The sequence below is a fragment of the Odocoileus virginianus genome, chromosome 29 (genome assembly GCF_023699985.2).
Source record: "Odocoileus virginianus isolate 20LAN1187 ecotype Illinois chromosome 29, Ovbor_1.2, whole genome shotgun sequence".
Taxonomy (NCBI): Eukaryota; Metazoa; Chordata; class Mammalia; order Artiodactyla; family Cervidae; genus Odocoileus; species Odocoileus virginianus.
Window position 1 is genome coordinate 42,662,836 of NC_069702.1, and position 19,110 is coordinate 42,681,945.

At 43.5% G+C, this 19,110-nt stretch overlaps 1 protein-coding gene across 2 annotated transcripts in view; it reads right to left on the bottom strand.

Annotated features, from left to right (window-relative positions):
- Positions 1–19,110, bottom strand: part of CRACD (capping protein inhibiting regulator of actin dynamics) — a 74,009-nt gene that overhangs the window by 43,963 nt on the left and 10,936 nt on the right. For both annotated transcript variants that reach the window (XM_020890638.2, XM_020890639.2), the window contains exon 2: positions 8,584–8,755. The gene's annotated coding sequence lies outside the window, so the exon portion shown is untranslated. The remainder of the gene's footprint in view (positions 1–8,583; positions 8,756–19,110) is intronic.

Genomic DNA, 19,110 nt, shown 5'->3' on the forward strand with positions numbered 1-19,110 from the left:
CCGAGGAAGCAGGCACCAACTTCTGTCAGAAGGGCACACAGCAAAACTGATTCCCTGAAAGGAAACTTGGGTGCTTGGAGAAGGAGAACCAGGAGCTAACAGCTGCATGACCCCAGACCAGCCACCACTATGCTCTGGGATCCCCTTTCGATCCTCGTCTCCCACTCAGCCCATCCGCACAGACCAGTCATTTGAACAGCTAGCTCTCTGGTGTTCGGATTCCACTTGTCCTCCAAGAGGCTGTCTTTCTTCTCAGCGGCACAGGCTGTGGCCTGAGAGCAAAGGATGCCACACCCCATGCTCCTGGATGTCCACACCTATCTCCAGTGCCCTATGCCCATGCCTATCTGCAGAAGTGGCAGAGATCAGATAGAGGGTGTGTGATGGGTCTGCGGCCTGGAGCTTAAGCCCTAGAAAGGAACAGTAGAGAGAGAAAGTGAGAAGGAAAATAAAACAAAGTTATCCCTTAGACATACTATTGCATCCCTCACCCACTGGGCAGTGAGTGCTAAGGAGCACAGGAGGGCCATCTCCATTTTAAGTTGTGTTGTCTAGAACTACTGCTTCCAGTGGGGTCTGGTGTGAAAGGAACAATGAAAAGGGAGGGATAGTTTGCTGGTGGAGGTGTTTTGGGGAAAAGTCTCCTCATGAATAAAATGTGACACAAGACAGGGATGATCTCCTTTTTTGTTCCTGGTTCGTGTCATCTGCAGGTGACAGCTGGAACAGAGGCAGCCACATTGGAACCCTGAGGAAATAAGCCTGGGGATAGCTATGCTCCCTGAAAATGCCAGAGAAGAAAAGGAATCAGACTGGATCTTGATTATGTTGTTAGGTTGCTTCATCAATGGTCCTTGGAACATGGAAAGTCTTCTAGACTATCAGGAATCAGACAATGCACTTCATTACCATTGCAGAAAGATACCTGTAGATGGGTTTTCTGTTAACTCATAATGCCTGATACAGTCTTCTAGCCACTACTCTAAACTCTGGTCACATCTAAGACCCACTGACATCATCGAACCTTGGAGTAAGAGCCTACAGAGGGAAATTCTCCCCACCCAAAAAAGGAGAAGGCTCTCCGCAGCTGCACAGTTAACACATGTCTCAGGCCAGCCCTCGTACTTCTCCTTTGTCCTTTTTGGACAAGCATCATGTAATTTGGGACCATAGATATTGGGTAATTACCATGGCAATGATTAGGGATTCACTTCAGGAATAAGGAAATATAATTATAGTCCAATTGCAGCTTGTTTCCATGACAACAGGGGCAATTGTAATTGATCAGCACTTTTCTTCCTAAACAGAGCCGTGAGTCTCATTTAAATGAAATGCTGAAGAGCAATTAACTATCATCATCAAACAAACCGGAGTTGCTGGAAGAGACTGAAGTCAGATTACATTTTGTGTGACATCTTGGAGACTCATCCTGGACTCTGACCTTCTATGAAAATACACAGTTCTCAATAGGCTAAAGGGTACCGAATCACCTATAATTACAAGAGAAACAGGGTATGTCATAAAAAATTCAAGGAAGAGGAAGGAAGTTTGGAGTCTTAAAACAGACACTGAGAACGGAAGTCGAAGGATCACCTACTCCAGCCTCTAGGCTCAGTCCCCAGTCTACGTCACTTAGGACCATCAGTCATCCAGCCTGCCTCGAACATTCTGTAGGGGCTCCTCAGCCTTCCATGCACCCTGCAGGTGCCCCACCTGGAGTAAGGTCTTTCCATAAACCTCTCTAGCCACCGTGGCAATCGGTTTAGTCTTGGTCTATGCTTTGGAAATAGAAAACTAGTTATCAACATCCTCTTCGTCTCAGTAGTAATATTACCCTGCATTTGGAAAGTACTTCTTCATAGCAACTAGTGTCAGGTCCCATGAATTTTTAAAATAATTTTATTTTATTTATTTTTGGCTGTGCTGAGTCTTCATTGCTGCCTGGGCTTTTCTCTAGTTGCAGTGAGCAGGGGCTACGCTTCGTTGTGGTGCTCACGCTTCTCCCTGCGGTGGCTTCTCCTCTTGGGGAGCACAGGGTCTAGGCACATGGGCTTCAGCAGCTGCAGTGCATGGGCTCGGGAGCTGCAGCTCACAGGCTTGGTTGCTCAGCGGCAAGTGTGATCCTCCCAGACCAGGGATCAAACCCATGTCTCCCGCATTGGCAGGCACATTCTTTACCACTGAGCCACCAGGGAAGCCCCCACATGCATTTTTTGTCCTCAGAATTGTCCTGGAAGACAGCATATCCATTTAAGAGATCAAGAGGCTGGCTTGGTAAAGGTCACACAGCTCTGAAAACACCTGGATTCACAAGAGGATCCTGGCTTCCAATCTTCTGCCCTTCCACATTTTGTATCTCTAATAATTACTGAAACTGATCATCAACCTTCTTTCTCCTGGACTTATTCAGCCCAGGTCTGTTAGTTCTCCTACTTAGTCCTAATTTTCATGCATTTAATGCTTTTTTGCACCTCTTCTCTACTCTATTCAATTTTAGCACATCCCAGGTTCTCATGGATAGAGGAGAAATGATAAAGTAAACTAGTCTTTTCTGACTTCATCTTTTGAAAAGCAGCAAGGCCAAGGAACCGACGCACACACGGTAATCAGAGAGCCTGGGCTTCACTGTAATTTCATTGGTGACATGCTGTCTCACTGCACCAACCGTGTAATTTTCCTTTTCCAGCAGGTCAAAGGGACAGAGATCCTCTTCACCACGGTGGGAAACCGAAGGATGAATTAAGAGAATACTGACTGGTACAGTGAGTGGAAAGAGTCAGTATGGTAAAAAGGGGAGGATTCATGTATTCATTCATTCAATGAATAATTACTGAATGCCTGTTATGTGCTAGGCACAGTGCTGGAGGCTGGAAATAGGATGAAAGGTAAGGTGTGCAGGCCTACATTTATGGAAAAGTAAAGAAAGCTGTGAGAACAAGGGCAGGGGGTCCTGGTCTAGGTTCAGGGAGCCAGAGAAAGCTTGCTCCCTGGAGGAAGGTGCATTTGTGCAGAAAACTGCAGGATGAAGAGGAATTAGATGAGGAAGGAGATAGAGGTGGGGGGTGGGGTTTTCCAGACAAAAGAATTACCATGTGGAAAATCAGCTGAGTTGGAGTCATATGTCAACTCTACGTTTAACAATTTGGAGGAGCTGTCCAAGTGTTTTCCAAAGTGGCTGCATCATTTCACATTATCAGCAATGTAGGAGGGTTCCCATTTCCCACATCCTTACCAAAACTTACTACTGTCTGTCTTTTTTATTACAGTCGTCCTAGTGGGTGTGATCAGGTCAGAACCTGTGCTCCAGGAAGAGGACTCAGAAGGAAACGGAGATCATATGGGCAGAGATCCTGCCTAGGCAGTGAGGGGCTCAAGCCACATAATGGGTACCCCAGTCCTGGGGTCCAAGGCAGGAAGATTAGCCCCCGTGGCGGGGTGGAGGGCCAGTCAGAGGGACTAACAGGAGGGCTTTGGGAAGCCTGGACTTTTTTCTTAGGAGTAGTGGGCACACTGACATAGAAAACCCTAATCTTTTTTCTTTTTTCCCCCAAACTTAAAATTTTTTATTTTGTATCCGGGTTTAGCCAATTAACAATGTTGTGGTACTTCCAGGGGAACAGTGAAGGGACTCAGCTGTACATGCATCCATTCTACCTCAGTATTCCCGCCCGTTCAGGCTGGCACATGGCACTGAGCAGATCTCCATGTGCCATGCATGGGTCTTTGTTGGTTACCCATTTTAAATACAGCAGCGTGTACATGACCTTCCCAGACCACCCAACTATCCCCTCCCCCAAGCCCCCTCCAACCCCACCCCCACAACCATAAATATGTTTTCTCAGTCTGTGAATCTCTTTCTGTTTTGTAAGTAAGTTCATTTGTATCATTTTTTAGATCCCACATATAAGGGATGTCATATGATATTTTTCCTTCTCTGTCTAACTTACTTCACTCAGTATGACACTCTCTAGGTCCAAACAGAGAGTTGCTGCAAATTGCATTATTTCATTCTTTTCATGGCTGAGTAATATTCCACCACATATATGTAACACGTCTTCTGTATCTATTCCTCTGTCGATGGACATTTAGAAAACCTGAATCTTGTATTCTGAAATCTTGCTCAACTCTATTAGTTGAATGGTTTTCTTGTGGATTCCTTGGGATTTTCTATATATAAGATCATGGCATCTGCAGATAGATGGCTTTATTTCTTCCTTTCCAAAATTAAAGCTTCTATTTCTTGCCTAACTGTCCTAGTTATAACCTACAGTAAGTACAGTGTTAAAAAGTGATACTTGTCTTTTTCCTGATCTCAAGGGAAACACATTTTTTCACCATTAAGCATAATATTAGCTGTGGATTTTCATCACTGTCCTTTATTAAGTTGAAGAAATTCCTTTCCACTCCCAGTTTTGAGTGTTTTTTATCATGTAAGGGTGTTGGATTTTGTCAAATGCTTTTATCTCCATCAGCTGAGATGTTGTGGTTTGTGTCCTTTATGTTGTTAATATAGTGTATTATATTGATTGATTTTTGCATATAAAACTAACTTTGTATTTCTGGCTTAAATTCCATTAGGTCACGGCATATAATCCTTTCTATATGTTGTTGGATGCAGTTTGCTAGTATTTTGTTTCGAATTTTTATGTCTTGATTCCTTAGAGATATTGGTCTATAATTTTCTTTTTCTGTGATGTCTTCGCCTGGATTTGGTATTATGGTAACAGTGGCCTCACAGAATGAGCTGGAAAGTTTACTCCTATTTGCCACATTCGTCCTCCTGTGGAAGCCTCTGCTTATGCCATTTCTGACTGGAAACATCCGTGCCTGTCTCTCAGCCACTCCAAGTCCTGTCCCTTGCTGGCAGACAGCTCCAGGCCTCCTTATTCCCGAGCCCCTTCCTGTCCTGCTCCAGCCCCAAGGGGAGCTCCCCCTCCAGGGAGCCCCTTCAGTACTTAACATGCTCACAGCGGGCACTTACTGTCCAGCGCCGGAGCTGCGTGTGATACAGTCAACGCCAGGTGCTAAGCAGAAACTGGAGGCAGGACAAGCGCTGTCCCCGGAAGTCGCAGAACCCCTGGCAGGCAGCTGAGGACCAAAGGATGTCCGAGCTTAGTGACCCAGGGCCGGCAGGACAACCCAGGGCCACGTGACTAGCTCCCTAGTCCAGCTGCAGCAGGACAGAGAGGCCGGGAGTGGATGGTTCCGAGTGCACTCGCTGGGTCCCGCCTCAGCGTCTTACCAGCAAGCCATTCTCTGGCTCTAGCTTTCTCATCTTTGAAATGGGAGGAATAATGTCAATCTCAGAGAGTCATGGGAAATATTACATGAATTCACCTATGTAAAACACATTTGTATTAAGTTTAACACGTGGTAACTTTAATATACACCAATGGCTATTCTCTGAGGGGGAAAAAAAATGTGTGGTTAAAGGAATCTTAGAAATGCTGCAAATGACATCTCTCTTCTTGGAAATTCCCAGGGCACAATGGCATAGTAAAAGCTCTGATAAGTCCTACGTAAAGAATTCCATTTAATTCGTTTTGGTCCAGGATTTCCCAGACCTTTTTGTCAAAATGACTCTCTCCCCCTTTTGAAATTTAAAATCTATTTAGCATACTTTGGGAAACACGGTATTAGCTGTCTTTAGTTAATAAAGGAAGTCATATTAAATTGTTAAAAACTGATCATGTTTTACTGTTTTGCTTTTCCCACTGGCATGTGTAATTTAAAAGTAGCAGCCTAGGAGAAATAAAGGCTTCTAAGCTAGAGAAAGAACAGAATGCTTTAAGACCCAAAGGAAATGAGAAATTTCAGGCAGAAGGAGCAGATCAATAATGAGCTATTTTTGGCCATAGAGACATTTCTAGAATTACAGATTTTTGGAGTTCGACAGCATGTTAAAGTTCAGCTCCTTTAAGTTCCTACCCGGTGCAGAAATTGCCCTTCATCAGTCCCAATCCCCCTGGCATACACCCAGCCTCTCCATTTTTAAACAGCTCTAGTAATTATGAAATTCTCCTTCACACTAGGCTGAAGTCTGCCTCCTTGGAGCCTCCACCTGAGATCATGTTCACAGAATTTTGAGTTTTGTATTTTAGTACCAGCTGCCCGTTTTGGAGATTAACAAATAAAATACACTACATATATATATATGTATATATATATATATATATATATACTTTTTGAATCCTACACAACATAAAGGAGCATATCTGTTAATTGAGCAGTGAACTGAAAATAAGAATTATCAGAAGCAGCATTTTTCATCTTCTCCTTCTGTAAATAGGGCAAATAATCAGAAGTTCAGCTATACTGTAGATGATGCATGTAATACTTACTTCATGGGTGGAATTATTTTTCAGCTGGAAATTTCTGGGACTTCTCTGGTAGTACAGTGGATAAGAAGATGCCTCCCAACACAGGGGCAAGTTCAATCCCTGGTCTGGGAAGATTCTACATGCCTCGGAGCAACTAAGGCCATGTGCCACACCTCTGGAAGCCCGAGTACCTAGAGCTTGTGGTCCGCAACAAGGCAAGTCCCGCAGGGAGACGCCCGTGTGCCCCACAGCACAGGGCAGCCCTGCTGGCCACACCCAGAGAAGGCGGCCTGCAGCAGGGCAGACCCAGAGCGGCAATACATATGTAAATAATTTAATACTGAAAAAAGGAAATTTCTGAGAAGAAAACAGGAATATATCTATTTTAAGGAACTTCGATTTTCCTGGTTTTTTTAATTTCAAAAATATTTAAAGAGCCATTTTAAAGCTCACTGTCCAAAGTTTATCCTTTTAGCTTCCTGTATCATACAAATGTGTTAAACAATTAAAATACAGCGTATGTTTCATAAATATAGGTTTATTAAGAACAGGTAGCATTACATATATTTACTAGAAATGTAGCTGTTAGATCCAATGTAGATTTCCCCAAGGCTTCGTAAAACTTTAAACCTTAAGGAAAAAACCTAAGGGTAATTGGAATGCCAATTAAGTGGGATGAGAACCAGAGTCTAGGGTCTTCTGAGTCGAATATAGTTCGACAAGAAATCAGAGACTTGACAGAGCTATAAAAAGGATCAGCTGTGTTTTCACAGGACAGTCCTTCTCAAGGAGAACTTTCCAGACACGCTCAGATTTTGCATTAATCCGCTACTCAGTCGTATTTCAGTATCTGTACATCATTCTGATGTGGGAAGCAGAAAGCTTCAGACTCTTACTTTGCAAAGGAAGAAACTGAAGTAAAATCAATTGATTCACGCTGTACAATACTCAGTTCTACATCAGCGCTGACATGCCAACAGTTGGGTCTAGTTTGGTGCTATCTGTGTTCTCTTTCACTGAGATTGTTTCCTTTGGTTAGTAATTTCCTTACTAAAGAGAATGGAAAATAAATACGGGCCTGTGGAGAAAAGGAGTCGGCATTTACTTGGAACTAACAAATGCTGTCGTGGGCACTGTAAAGCTTAATGTGGATGGCCTGCTTCAGGATTCTGTAATCTGGGCTCAACTGCAGTTGACAGCACTGTACTCACAGACAGGCCACTGAGGCTGTTTTTGTCTTTGTCCTTGAAACACAATAAGAATATCACAGATTACATCATCTATGCCATCAACACGGACTTAATGCATTGCCAAGCATTCACAGGAAACATTTTGAGAGCCTAAGATGAGGCTGAAGAAAACCCGCTCCCTGACTTCACGGAACTGACAGGTGAGTGAGTGAGACAGACAAGCCCATCAATAATGTCCGGAGAAAGTGACAAGCTCTTTGCTGGAGCCAGGCGCCCGATGCTGCGGGAATGCTGTCAAGGGCAGACAAACCAGAACTGGTAGTGGGAAAGGCCTTCACAGAGGAGCTGACTGCAGAACTGTCAGGAGCAGAGCTTAACCATCTCTGACTCTGACTTCAATTCCCAGCACTCAGGTGAGAAAGTACTGCCTGACCCTGCTTGTCTAAGTTCTTGACACTGTCACAGCCAGATGGAGTGAGGGAGAGAGGAGGAGACAGCAGAGACAGGAGGGGAGAGAAGGAGGGAGTAGAGATGGGGAGAGGGAGAGAGAAGGAGAGAAAAGAGACAGGGAGAGAGAGAGAAGGAGGAGACGGGGAAGGGTGGAGGAGAGCAGAGAAGAGGGGAGACAGGTGGAGAGAGAATAAGGAGCAGAAACTCATCGGAGGTGGGTTCTGGAAGCTGCAAGAGATGGCCAGGGGTGTGAGGGTGGCGTCCGTGCCCCAGCAGTCTATGTACTCAATGTGGGTGTGAAACCTCCTCCTCGCCAGGCAGTGGGACAGGGGACACAGTCTCCTTCAAGCCAAGGAAGCCTGCTGAGCTGAGGCAGTGAGCTGCCACTTTCCTCCAGGGCGAGGGCAGCAAGAGAAAGGCTTAGACTCCGGGGCTCTCCCAGCAAGTGAGACCCATGTGCCAGCTCCCCGAGGCGGCTGCACAGAGCTAGCGCCCCGTGCACCCCGATCCTCTACCGTCTGGGAGGTGGAACCCGGGCCGAGGTGGCCCTGCCTCCCTTGGGACGCCACTCCCCACCCCGGAACTCCGTGGAAGGTCTGGGGGCAAAAAGCGTGAGTGATTACCTCAGACTGTCCTCCAGGGTCTCCTCGTCGGAAGAGAAGGTCCCATTGCTGACACTTGGGGGAGAGCGGCACTTGCGCCCCGCAGATGCCTCCTGGGACACCGACGTGCCTTTCTTTTTCCTTTTGCCGAACAACTTCTTAAAAGGCTGGAATTTGCCTCCTTTCTTCTTGTCTGTGGATTACAAGATAAACACGCTGCAGCTGGACAAGGCTGCACCTCTGAGCCTAGAGCGAATTATGACCGGGGCTGTGAGCCGGGGCAAAGGGCGGCCGTCGGAGCCAACAGCCACCTGGCCCGGCGCCAGCATGGTCCTTGGGCAGCAGGGCCACACAGTGGTGGGGGGCCGCGCCCCGGGCAGGGCCTTCAGCCCTGCGGGCACCACCAAGGGCTGCCCAGCTTCATGCTGGCCGGCAGGGCATCCCCTGTGTGTCCTACATGACGCTGGTGCCTGCTTTCTTTAACAAAGCAGATGGCCAGGGCCGCTTTCCCTGGGAGATGCTGAGAAAAACACCTAGGTTAGACAGGTGGTTAAAAGGTTTTAGATAGATAGATAGATATAGATAGATATAGATAGACACACATATAACTTGAGATACATATATATATATATATATATATATATATATCATCTTCCCTGAGACTCACTCTTTCGGCCTTTATTAGGTAATAGAAGATAACTGCTAACTCTTGGCATAAGCTTTGCCCCCAATTCCCTCCATCCCCATATATTTGCAGTTTATTCCTCTTGTCTCCTTTTAAGACATACTATGAAGAGCCTCAGAGGAGCTGTTATGAACATCTTTCCATACGTTATTAGATCCAGGCAGGACCCAGGCTTACTGCCAGCACTTTCTACAGATATTTTAGGTAATACCTTTCAGTTCTGCACCTTGGTATACAAATTCGTCTAAATTACCCCACTCCTACCTCAGAGGAGAAAGTGTAAATCAACCTCAACTAGGATAAGCTTCCTCTCAGATCTTTCCTTTCAAAAGCTTAAAGAGTCATTTATCCAGAGGTCAATCTTTTTTTTTTTTTCTTTTTTAATTATTGAACCCTTGCTATGTATGACTGCTGGCTCAGCAGCATACAATCAGCCTTCAATGCAGGAGACACAGGAGATGCAGGTTTGCTCTCTGGGTCGGGAAGATCCCCTAGAGAAGTGGCAACCACTCAGTATTCTTGCCTGGAGAATCCCATGGACAGAGGAGCCTGGTGGGCTACAGTCCACGGGGTCACAAAGAGTAGGACACGACTGAGTGACTAAGCATGCACATATCTGACCCATGTATGACTGCTGTGAGAACTTCACAGATACTACCTCAGTTATCCTCAAAACCACCTGGGAAGTAGATACTGCAAACATTTCTGTTTTCCGGATGAGAAACCTGAGCCCAGAGAGATGAAATTACTTGTCTGTGTCCTGGGAAACTTATCTTGGAAGCTGGAGTCAGGAGCTCTGAGGTGAAAGGAGAGATGAACGCTCATCATATGTATGGAAAAGTACCTGCACAACACACACACACAGGACTGAGCCCCCATCTGGGTGTCAAGTCCCCAGATCTCTGCTGTCCCGAGATCTGGCTATCAAAGCGAGGCTAACGATGTTCAAGATGGTCATCTCGTCTCCTCTCGTGATCTACAGTTCTGGCCTTACTAAGAGTTCACAGAAAGTCTGATGTGAGGAAGAAGTGGTTTAAACTACTTTGCCCTAAGCAGTGGTGAGAGAAGGTGAGGAAGCATAAAGAATAATTACCAATTACAAGAAGATAACAGTCTGGGATCCTTAGTATAGATGCAAACACACCTTCCAACTTCATCGATCCCAGAAATAACATATTGTATCCCCCTTAACAGGAAAGGAGATTGATAACACAGCAAATAAGGCACTGTGTTAGGCATGTAGTCCTCAGAAAGAGTTAAATTAACCAAAAGACAAGGAAATGTGCAATATAACTGAGATCACATTATTTTAAAATGGCAAAAACAAAATTGGAGGGTTTAATTTCAAAATGTTTTCAATGATTATTTATTCAGGCATATAGGTCAGAGATTTTCACAAAACCTACTTTTGGTTTCCATCAGTAAAGTCTCCAATGGTTAATGTTAAAAATTATAATCAGTAGATTTTGAAGACCATCACAGAATATTAGGTAAGTGTTAGAAGAATTGACTTCATGTGTTTTCCTTGGTGGTCCAGCGGTTAAGAATCCACACTCCAATGCAGGGGATTCCGGGGGGATCCCTTATTAGGGAACTAAGATCCCACAGGCCGCTGGTAAGCTAAGCCCACACACTGCAACTGGGAAGAAACCTGAGACGCAAGAAAAGATCCTGTGTGCCACAATTAAGACCCAAGGCACGTGCACCCCAATGTTCATCGCAGCACTGTTTATAATAGCCAGGACATGGAAGCAACCCAGATGCCCATCAGCAGACGAATGGATGAGGAAGCTGTGGTACATATACACCATGGAATATTACTCAGCCATTAAAAAGAATTCATTTGAGTCAGTTCTAATGAGATGGATGAAACTGGAGCCCATTATACAGAGCGAAGTAAGCCAGAAAGATAAAGACCATTACAGTATACTAACACATATATATGGACTTTAGAAAGATGGTAACGATAACCCTATATGCAAAACAGAAAAGAGACTCAGATGTATAGAACAGACTTGTGGACTCTGGGAGAAGGCGAGGGTGGGATGTTTCAAGAGAACAGCATCAAAACATGTATATTATCTAGGGTGAAACAGATCACCAGCCCAGGTTGGGTGCATGAGACAAGTGCTCGGGCCTGGTGCACTGGGAAGACCCAGAGGGATCGGGTGGAGAGGGAGGTGGGAGGGGGGACTGGGATGGGGAATACATGTAAATCCATGGCTAATTCATTTCAATGTATGACAAAAACTACTGTAATGATGTAAAGTAATTAGCCTCCAACTAATAAAAATAAATGGAAAAAAAAAAAAGACCCAAGGCAGCCGAGAATAAATATTTTTTAAAAGAACTGACTCTATATAAAATGAGTCCATTAAAAAACTTAAACTAATAACATCCTGTAAGTGCCACAAGTATTATTACATTACTGCATAACTGGTCTTTGGCACTGCCTGATGAAATGAATGAGTACAGTACTTTCTCCATGACTGTCCAAGGTTCAAAACATGTAACTGACATCACATCTAATTTCTAGGTCGACGGCAATAGGAAATGGTCAAACAGCAACTTGAGCTACATTTCATTTATTTAGAAGGTAAAATTCTCCTTTTATATCAATTGCTTCTCTTCCCACTGTAGAAATACCTAACCCCAAGTTTTCTAATTGGAAATATTCTAAAAGACCATAGTAAAGTTCTAAAAATATAAGTTATGATGACATCATTACCCCCAGCCTGGGTCCACAAATAAAGCTTTTAAGCTAAGTAGAGAGTTTTAGACTGTTAGAATTTACTGATAAGAAAAAAGTCATCCCTTGCTCTAAAGCTAAGGTGGATTTGATGGGGTTCAACTAAGCTGGAACCAAGGGACTTATCTATACTTAAAGGCAAATTAAATGACAGTTTCTTGAATGGCTATTTAACTGATGGGTGACTTGGTCTACATGGTCAGGCAAGAAGGCTGATGAGGGCCTTTGTAATGCCCCAGTGTCTTGAAGGGTGGCAGGCACCATGTAAAATACTGGCTGCACTGATCATATCGATGGGGAGGACAGAAAGTGAACAGTCTGGGAGAGGACACCCGGCTGTGGAAGCCTTTGCTCGGAGAACTTAGCAGGCTTCAGGCAAGCACACAAAGGCCCCCTCCGGGGGACTTGTTCTGCAGAGCTGGCTGTTTAAGGGCTGTCTGTAAACCCACCAGCCTGGCACTGTGTGCTGCATGTTATATGGGCAATCCCTTGGCATGAGCCCACACACATGATCAGGCAAGACGTATCAAAGTCCAGATGTCAGACGGCACCTTGCTCGTGAATTACTCAGCAAAGGCTGTTTCCTCAATGCCTTACTTACTACCAGGAAGGTAAAAGAACAGGAAAACCTACCTGAACTCTGCAACCAATAACCATTCCTCTTACCACAAAAAAAAAAAAAAAAGATTCTAAATCCTAGGAACACCAATCTTTCTTCAGAGGAGAAATCATAACACAGAAGCTTTCATTAGAAGTCTGCTTCAAAGTCTTAGTGTTTAGTGACATCTCAATTATTAAACAAAATTTCCCCCGGCCCCATTTTCACAATTAATTAATGTTCCTGTTGGAAATATCTTTACATTTTAAATAAAATTCAAAAGTTTACTTTTATGATTATTTTATTATTGACTGTGGCAGTTAACTAATTTTCCAAGATTAACTTTAGAAAAAAAATTTAGTAATTGCAACTAACATTAGGCCCACCCAGTATTCAGACAGCAAACTGTGACCAAGCAACCTTGATATTGTCATTGTTCAGTCACTCAGTGGTGTATGACTCCTTGTGACCCCCTGAACCACAGCATGCCAGGCTTCCCTATCCTTCACCATCTCCCGGAGCGTGCTCAAACTTATGTCCATTGAGTCAGTGATGCCATCCAACCATCTCATTCTCTGTCATCCCCTTCTCCTCCTGCCTTCAATCTTTCCCACCACCAGGGTCTTTTCTAATGAGCTGGCTCTTTGCATCAGGTGGCCAAAGTATTGGAGTTTCATCTTCACCATCAGTCCTTCCAATAAATATTCAGGACTGATTTCCTTTAGGATTGACTGATTTGATCTTCTTGCAGGCCGAGGGACCTTCAAGAGTCTTCTCTAGCACCACAGTTCAAAAGCATCAATTCTTCGGCACTCAGCCTTCTTTAGAGTCCAACCCTTACATCCATACATGAAACTACTAGAAACAACACAGTTTTGACTATATGGACTTTTGTTAACAAAGTAATGTCTCTGCTTTTTAATACGCTGTCTAGGTGTGAACAGTATGAAAAAGCAATCTGAATAGAGAATAGAATTTTATAAATCAGGTAAGGAGTTATACTCTTATTTACTTGACTCCCCAGTTTTATTCTCAATGTTTAGGTCTAAGATCTTCCATATCAAAAAGGCAAGTACCTATATTTTATGAAGAATTTGCAATTCTATGCCACAACAACCATCATGAAAACTTGAGCATATGTCTGTACATATCCTTCAGTAAACTATTTTATGATCAATTTATGATTTGGCAGCTGTATCAACAGTCTGTCTCCACAGAATTAACTGGATTAAGTGAGTGGTCATCATTAGCAGCTATTTTCTTGACAAATAATGCCAATTGTTATTGTAAATAGTTTTGTACAGATGGGCCTAAAAAATCAAAGCAATTTTCACAATGTAGCAAAACAGACAACTTCTGCAATGCTAATATGAAATACTCCCAAAATACGACAGTCAAACAGAAGCAGTAGGACATAGCAAAATATTCTCTAACATTAGAATATTTAGGATGGCATTTTACAACTTTACAACAGAAATTTACTCTTGTTGGGTGGTTAGGGAAGTGGGGAAAGGAGAGAAAGAAGAAGAAATGAGTATTATTTCTACTAAATTTGATTTTTTCTTACTGACTGTGGCTCTAGTTAGGGGTTAAGCGTGTGGGCCCCAGAGATGAGAGCGCGTGTAATTGGCCTGAATCCTGATCCCATGTCTTTCTAGCTATGAAACATCTCCTTACCAGCCTCTGTGGATATTTACCATCTTAAAATGACTGAGTTTATAGGAGAAAAAGCAGTGGGTATCACATTTTCTTAATATTTCAGCATTTTTCTGCCATAATTTTTCACATGAAAGAACCTATATCTGCATACACACTGCTTCAGGGATCACAATAATTTTCATTCTTTAAGTACTGAATTGAATTAATTTACTTTCATCATCTAATAATTACTTAAGGGGATTTTTTTCATTTAAAAAAGTGCTCACTATCTATTATATCATGGATATAATTACATACCATTTGATGGCTACATCAGTATAATTACTAGTTTATACAGAAGACTCCAAAAATTAAAAATCACTGGGCAAGTCAAGCAAATCTGATTCATTTTTCCATTTGTCATGATGATGCAACTCTTACATTTTCATTTCTAAACCTAAAATAATAAAAGCATACAATTTCTCTGCCTTAGATTTATATAACACTGTTCTAAACGAGAAACAGAATTTCCTCTCTTAGTTCATTTAGAACATCACATCTTAGTCTGGAGTTTCTCAGATTGTGCTCTGTGGGTCAGTACCAGGTTCTTATTCAAAGACCAGTCCATTTGAGAATCCATGTAAAACAAAGTTAAACTTGTTTCTTCACTATGGGACCTTTGAGAGTTTTTACTATGCTGATACCAAGTACTGTGCTCCAAATGAGCAGTGCTGCCCAAACTTGACTTTCTGAACATCCATCATGATTAGTGCTCCTCTGAATACTCTGGGAAACAATGTCTTCATTATCTCTTTCAAATGTCTTGTAGTTTCTTTAGGTACTATATTCTTATACACTCTAAAATTTCTCCCCTAAATTCCAGAGCACACAGGAGTTTACTAGAGTGTAGCTCTAGTGATCTTTTTTTTAACTGAACAGCTTCTTCTCAAAAGTATTCTGATGTTCCAGAATTAAGAAAAGCACTGCAGGATTCCTCTTAAATTAGTGAAATTACAGGATTCAGGCAATCGCTGTGTACCGTGTCCTAACACAATGCCTGACGCAAAGCAGACACTCGATATACAGATCGACTGTTCCATTAGAGTCAGATGTGCTTTAGAAATGAGACGTCTTCAGACTGTATAGAGGCAGGTCAAAGCCCCACGGGTGTGTGTGACGGCACTTTACAATCAAATGCAGTGTTTCTGGGAAATATTTATATTCATCTTAGTGTTAATAAATGAATTTTGCACCAAGCTGATGAAGAACCTTTGGGAGTTTGAAAGTACAGATAAGAGGTGGTGATCTCTTTGGGCAGTACAGTCAGTCTCACAATCACGCTTGTTTTGAAAATGCAAATTTGTTCCAATGTGACTGATATCTCATCCGCGACCAGCGGTAGATGAGCGCTTGGAAAACTGCATTCTTCTGAAATGAGGTGTGTAGGAACACACAAAAGCTCCACACACACACACCTCAAACGTCTACCACGTCCCCCAGATTGCCACCCGTGCTCTGAGATAAACCCATGTATATGTGGTGCAGCTTTCTGTCTCCCTCCCACAGCCTCACAGCAACTCACAAGGTGGAGCCCTCCAATACTCCAATCCACAAGAAAACTCTAGGTCTTTTTCAAGGTAGAATACCATATATATTACAGTATTGCTTTATTTCATGGCCATTTAACATGTGTAAAACTGTGCTACCATTTTTTTTATTAGTGCCCACCCTTTTAAATGTGTCATGGATAATTTTTTGTGTTCTGCTGCTCTCCCATTTTCCAATGAGTCCCTGGTTTTCCCTTTGTGATTCAGCATAGCTCACTGATTTTTAGCAACACATATGTCACATGATACTAGAACTCACTCTACATACTAAGGAAAAACATACTGAAATAGGTTTGTACTGTACTTATTAGATCTACACAAGGACCAACCAAAGAAAATGTAACTTCTTGGCTGCTTCTCGGGTCCTTTGTTTCTCAAAACCAATTTTTAATTTTCCCAGTTTTCCCCATTGGGACTCTCAGAACCTCCTTTTACAGATTTCACAATAATTCACAAGAGAAACTAAATAATATTGAGAAATAGTTACAGAGGCAGACATAATTTTTAATGTGAAGTCTCAGTGTTTGGCCACATTTCTCCCACATACTAGAAGATGTGTGGGTGGTGGTTCTTTTCACTGCCAATTTCTGTCACTTGAGTTTCACAGGGTGCTGTGAATCAACGCCCAACTCTGAGAGGGAAATACTGGTTGGGGAGCTGCCTGCTACCTTGCTCTACAATTTAGTGCAGTAGCAAACTACCTCAACAAAGGATACCTCTACCCAAGGGCTGAAGACCTTAAATTCATTTCAATTCCACACATGCTAACTAAACACCCAACACCTGTAGGATCTGCGTGGAGCCCAGCTGGCAACACTAATGAGTAAAGAGTTTTAGGGACATCTGAGGCTGTATTAGTCAGGGTTTAATCAGAGAAACAGAACAAGCAAGAGGTGTTTTTACACAGGCATGCATAAGTGTGTGCATGCGTACGTTTGTGTGTGCATGTAAGATCCATTAAGAGATTATTTGCAAAAAAACTGGCTTATGCCAGGCGGGGGCTGGCTAAGCAAGTTTGAACCCAAGAGGCAAGTCCTTAGGAAGGGCAGGCTCGAATCTGCTGCTCATTCACAGGTGGGATTTCTCTTCTCAGAGAAGCCTCAGCTCTTTTCAAGGTCTTTCAATGAGGAGAATCAGGCCCACCCTGATTATACTGAATAATCTCCCTTGCTTAAAGTCAACTGATTATGGACTTTAATTACATACAAAGTATCTTCACAGCAACCAGCACGCCGGCTGTGACGGACTGCACAGAAGCGTGGCTGTGAGGAGCTACCCTTTGCCCAAAGTCAGGGGCAGCGACCGAGAGCACCAGGCTGCGACTGCGCAGGAGAAGCCGAGAGGCGCTACCCCACGTCCGAGGTCAGGGGCGGCGGCTGAGAGGAGCTACCCCACGTCCGAGGTCAGGGACAGCTACTGAGACTAGTTACCCCATGTCCGAGGTCAGGCGTGGCAGCCGAGAAGGGCAACCCCACAACCAAGGTGAGGAGCAGCGGCTGTGCTTTGCGGGAGCAGCAAACCCCACGAGAGGAGCAACCCCACGTCCGAGGTAAGACAAACCCAAGTGAGACAGTAGGTGTTGCGAGAGGGCATCAAAGGGCAGGCACACTGAAACCATAATCACAGAAAACTAGCCAATCTGATAACAGACCACAGTCCTGTCTAACTCAGTGAAACCAAGCCATGCCGTGTGGGGCCACCCAAGGCCAACGGGCCATGGTGGAGAGGTCTGACAGAATGTGGTCCACTGGAGAAGGGAATGGTAAACCACTTCAGTATTCTTGCCTTGAGAACCCCATGAACAGTAGGAAAAGGTAAAATGACAGGATACTGAAAGAGGAGCTCCCCAGGTCGGCAGGTGCCCAATATGCTACTGGAGATCAGAGGAGAAATAACTCCAGAAAGAAGGAAGGGATGGAGCCAAAGAAAAACAATACCCAGCTGTGGATGGGACTGGTGATGGAAGCAAGGTCCGATGCTGTAAAGAGCAATATTGCATAGGAACCTGGAATGTTAGGTCCATGAATCAAGGCAAATTGGAAGTGGTCAAACAGGAGATGGCGAGAGTAAATGCTGACATTCTAGGAATCAGTGAACTAAAATGGACTGGAATGGGAGAATTTAACTCAGATGACCATTGTATCTACTACTGTGGGCAGGAATCCCTTAGAAGAAATGGAATGGCCATCATGGTCAACAAGAGTCCGAAATGCAGTACTTGGATGCAATCTCAAAAACGACAGAATGATCTCTGTTCGTTTCCAAGGCAAACCATTCAATATTATGGTAATCCAAGTCTATGTCCCAACCAGTAACACTGAGGAAGCTGAAGTTGAATGGTTCTATGAAGACATACAAGACCTTTTAGAACTAACACCCAAAAAAGATGTCCTTTTCATTATAGGGCACTGGAATGCAAAAGTAGGAAGTCAAAAAACACCTGGAGTAACAGGCAAATTTGGCCTTGGAATATGGAATGAAGCAGGTCAAAGGCTAATAGAGTTTTGCCAAGAGAACCCACTGGTCATAGCAAATACCCTCTTCCAACACCACAAGAAAAGACTCTACACGTGGACATCACCAGGTGGTCAACACCGAAATCAGACTGATTATATTCTTTGCAGCCAAAGATGGAGAAGCTCTATACACTCAGCAAAAACAAGACCGGGAACTAACTGTGGTTCAGATCATGAACTCTATATTGCCAAATTCAGACTGAAATTGAAGAAAGTGGGGAAAACCACTAGACCACTCAGGTATGACCTAGATCAAATCCCTTATGATTACACAGTGGAAGTGAGAAATAGATTTAAGGGACTAGATCTGATAGACAGAGTGCCTGATGAGCTATGGACGGAGGTTTGTGACACTGTACAGGAGACAGGGATCAAGACCATCCCCATGGAAAAGAAATCCAAAAGGGCAAAATGGCTGTCTGAGAAGGCCTTACAAATAGCTGTGAAAGGAAGAGAAGTGAAAAGCAAAGGAGAAAAGGAAAGATATTCCCATTTGAGTGTAGAGTTCCCAAGAATAGCAAGGAGAGATAAGAAAGCCTTCCTCAGCAATCAATGCAAAAAAATGAGGAAAATAACAGAATGGGAAAGACTAGAGATCTCTTCAAGGAAATTAGAGATACCAAGGGAACATTTCATGCAAAGATGGGTTCAATAAAGGACAGAAATGGTATGGACCTAACAGAAGCAGAAGATATTAAGACGAGGTGGCAAGAATACACAGAGGAACTGTACAAAAAAGATCTTCACAACCCAGA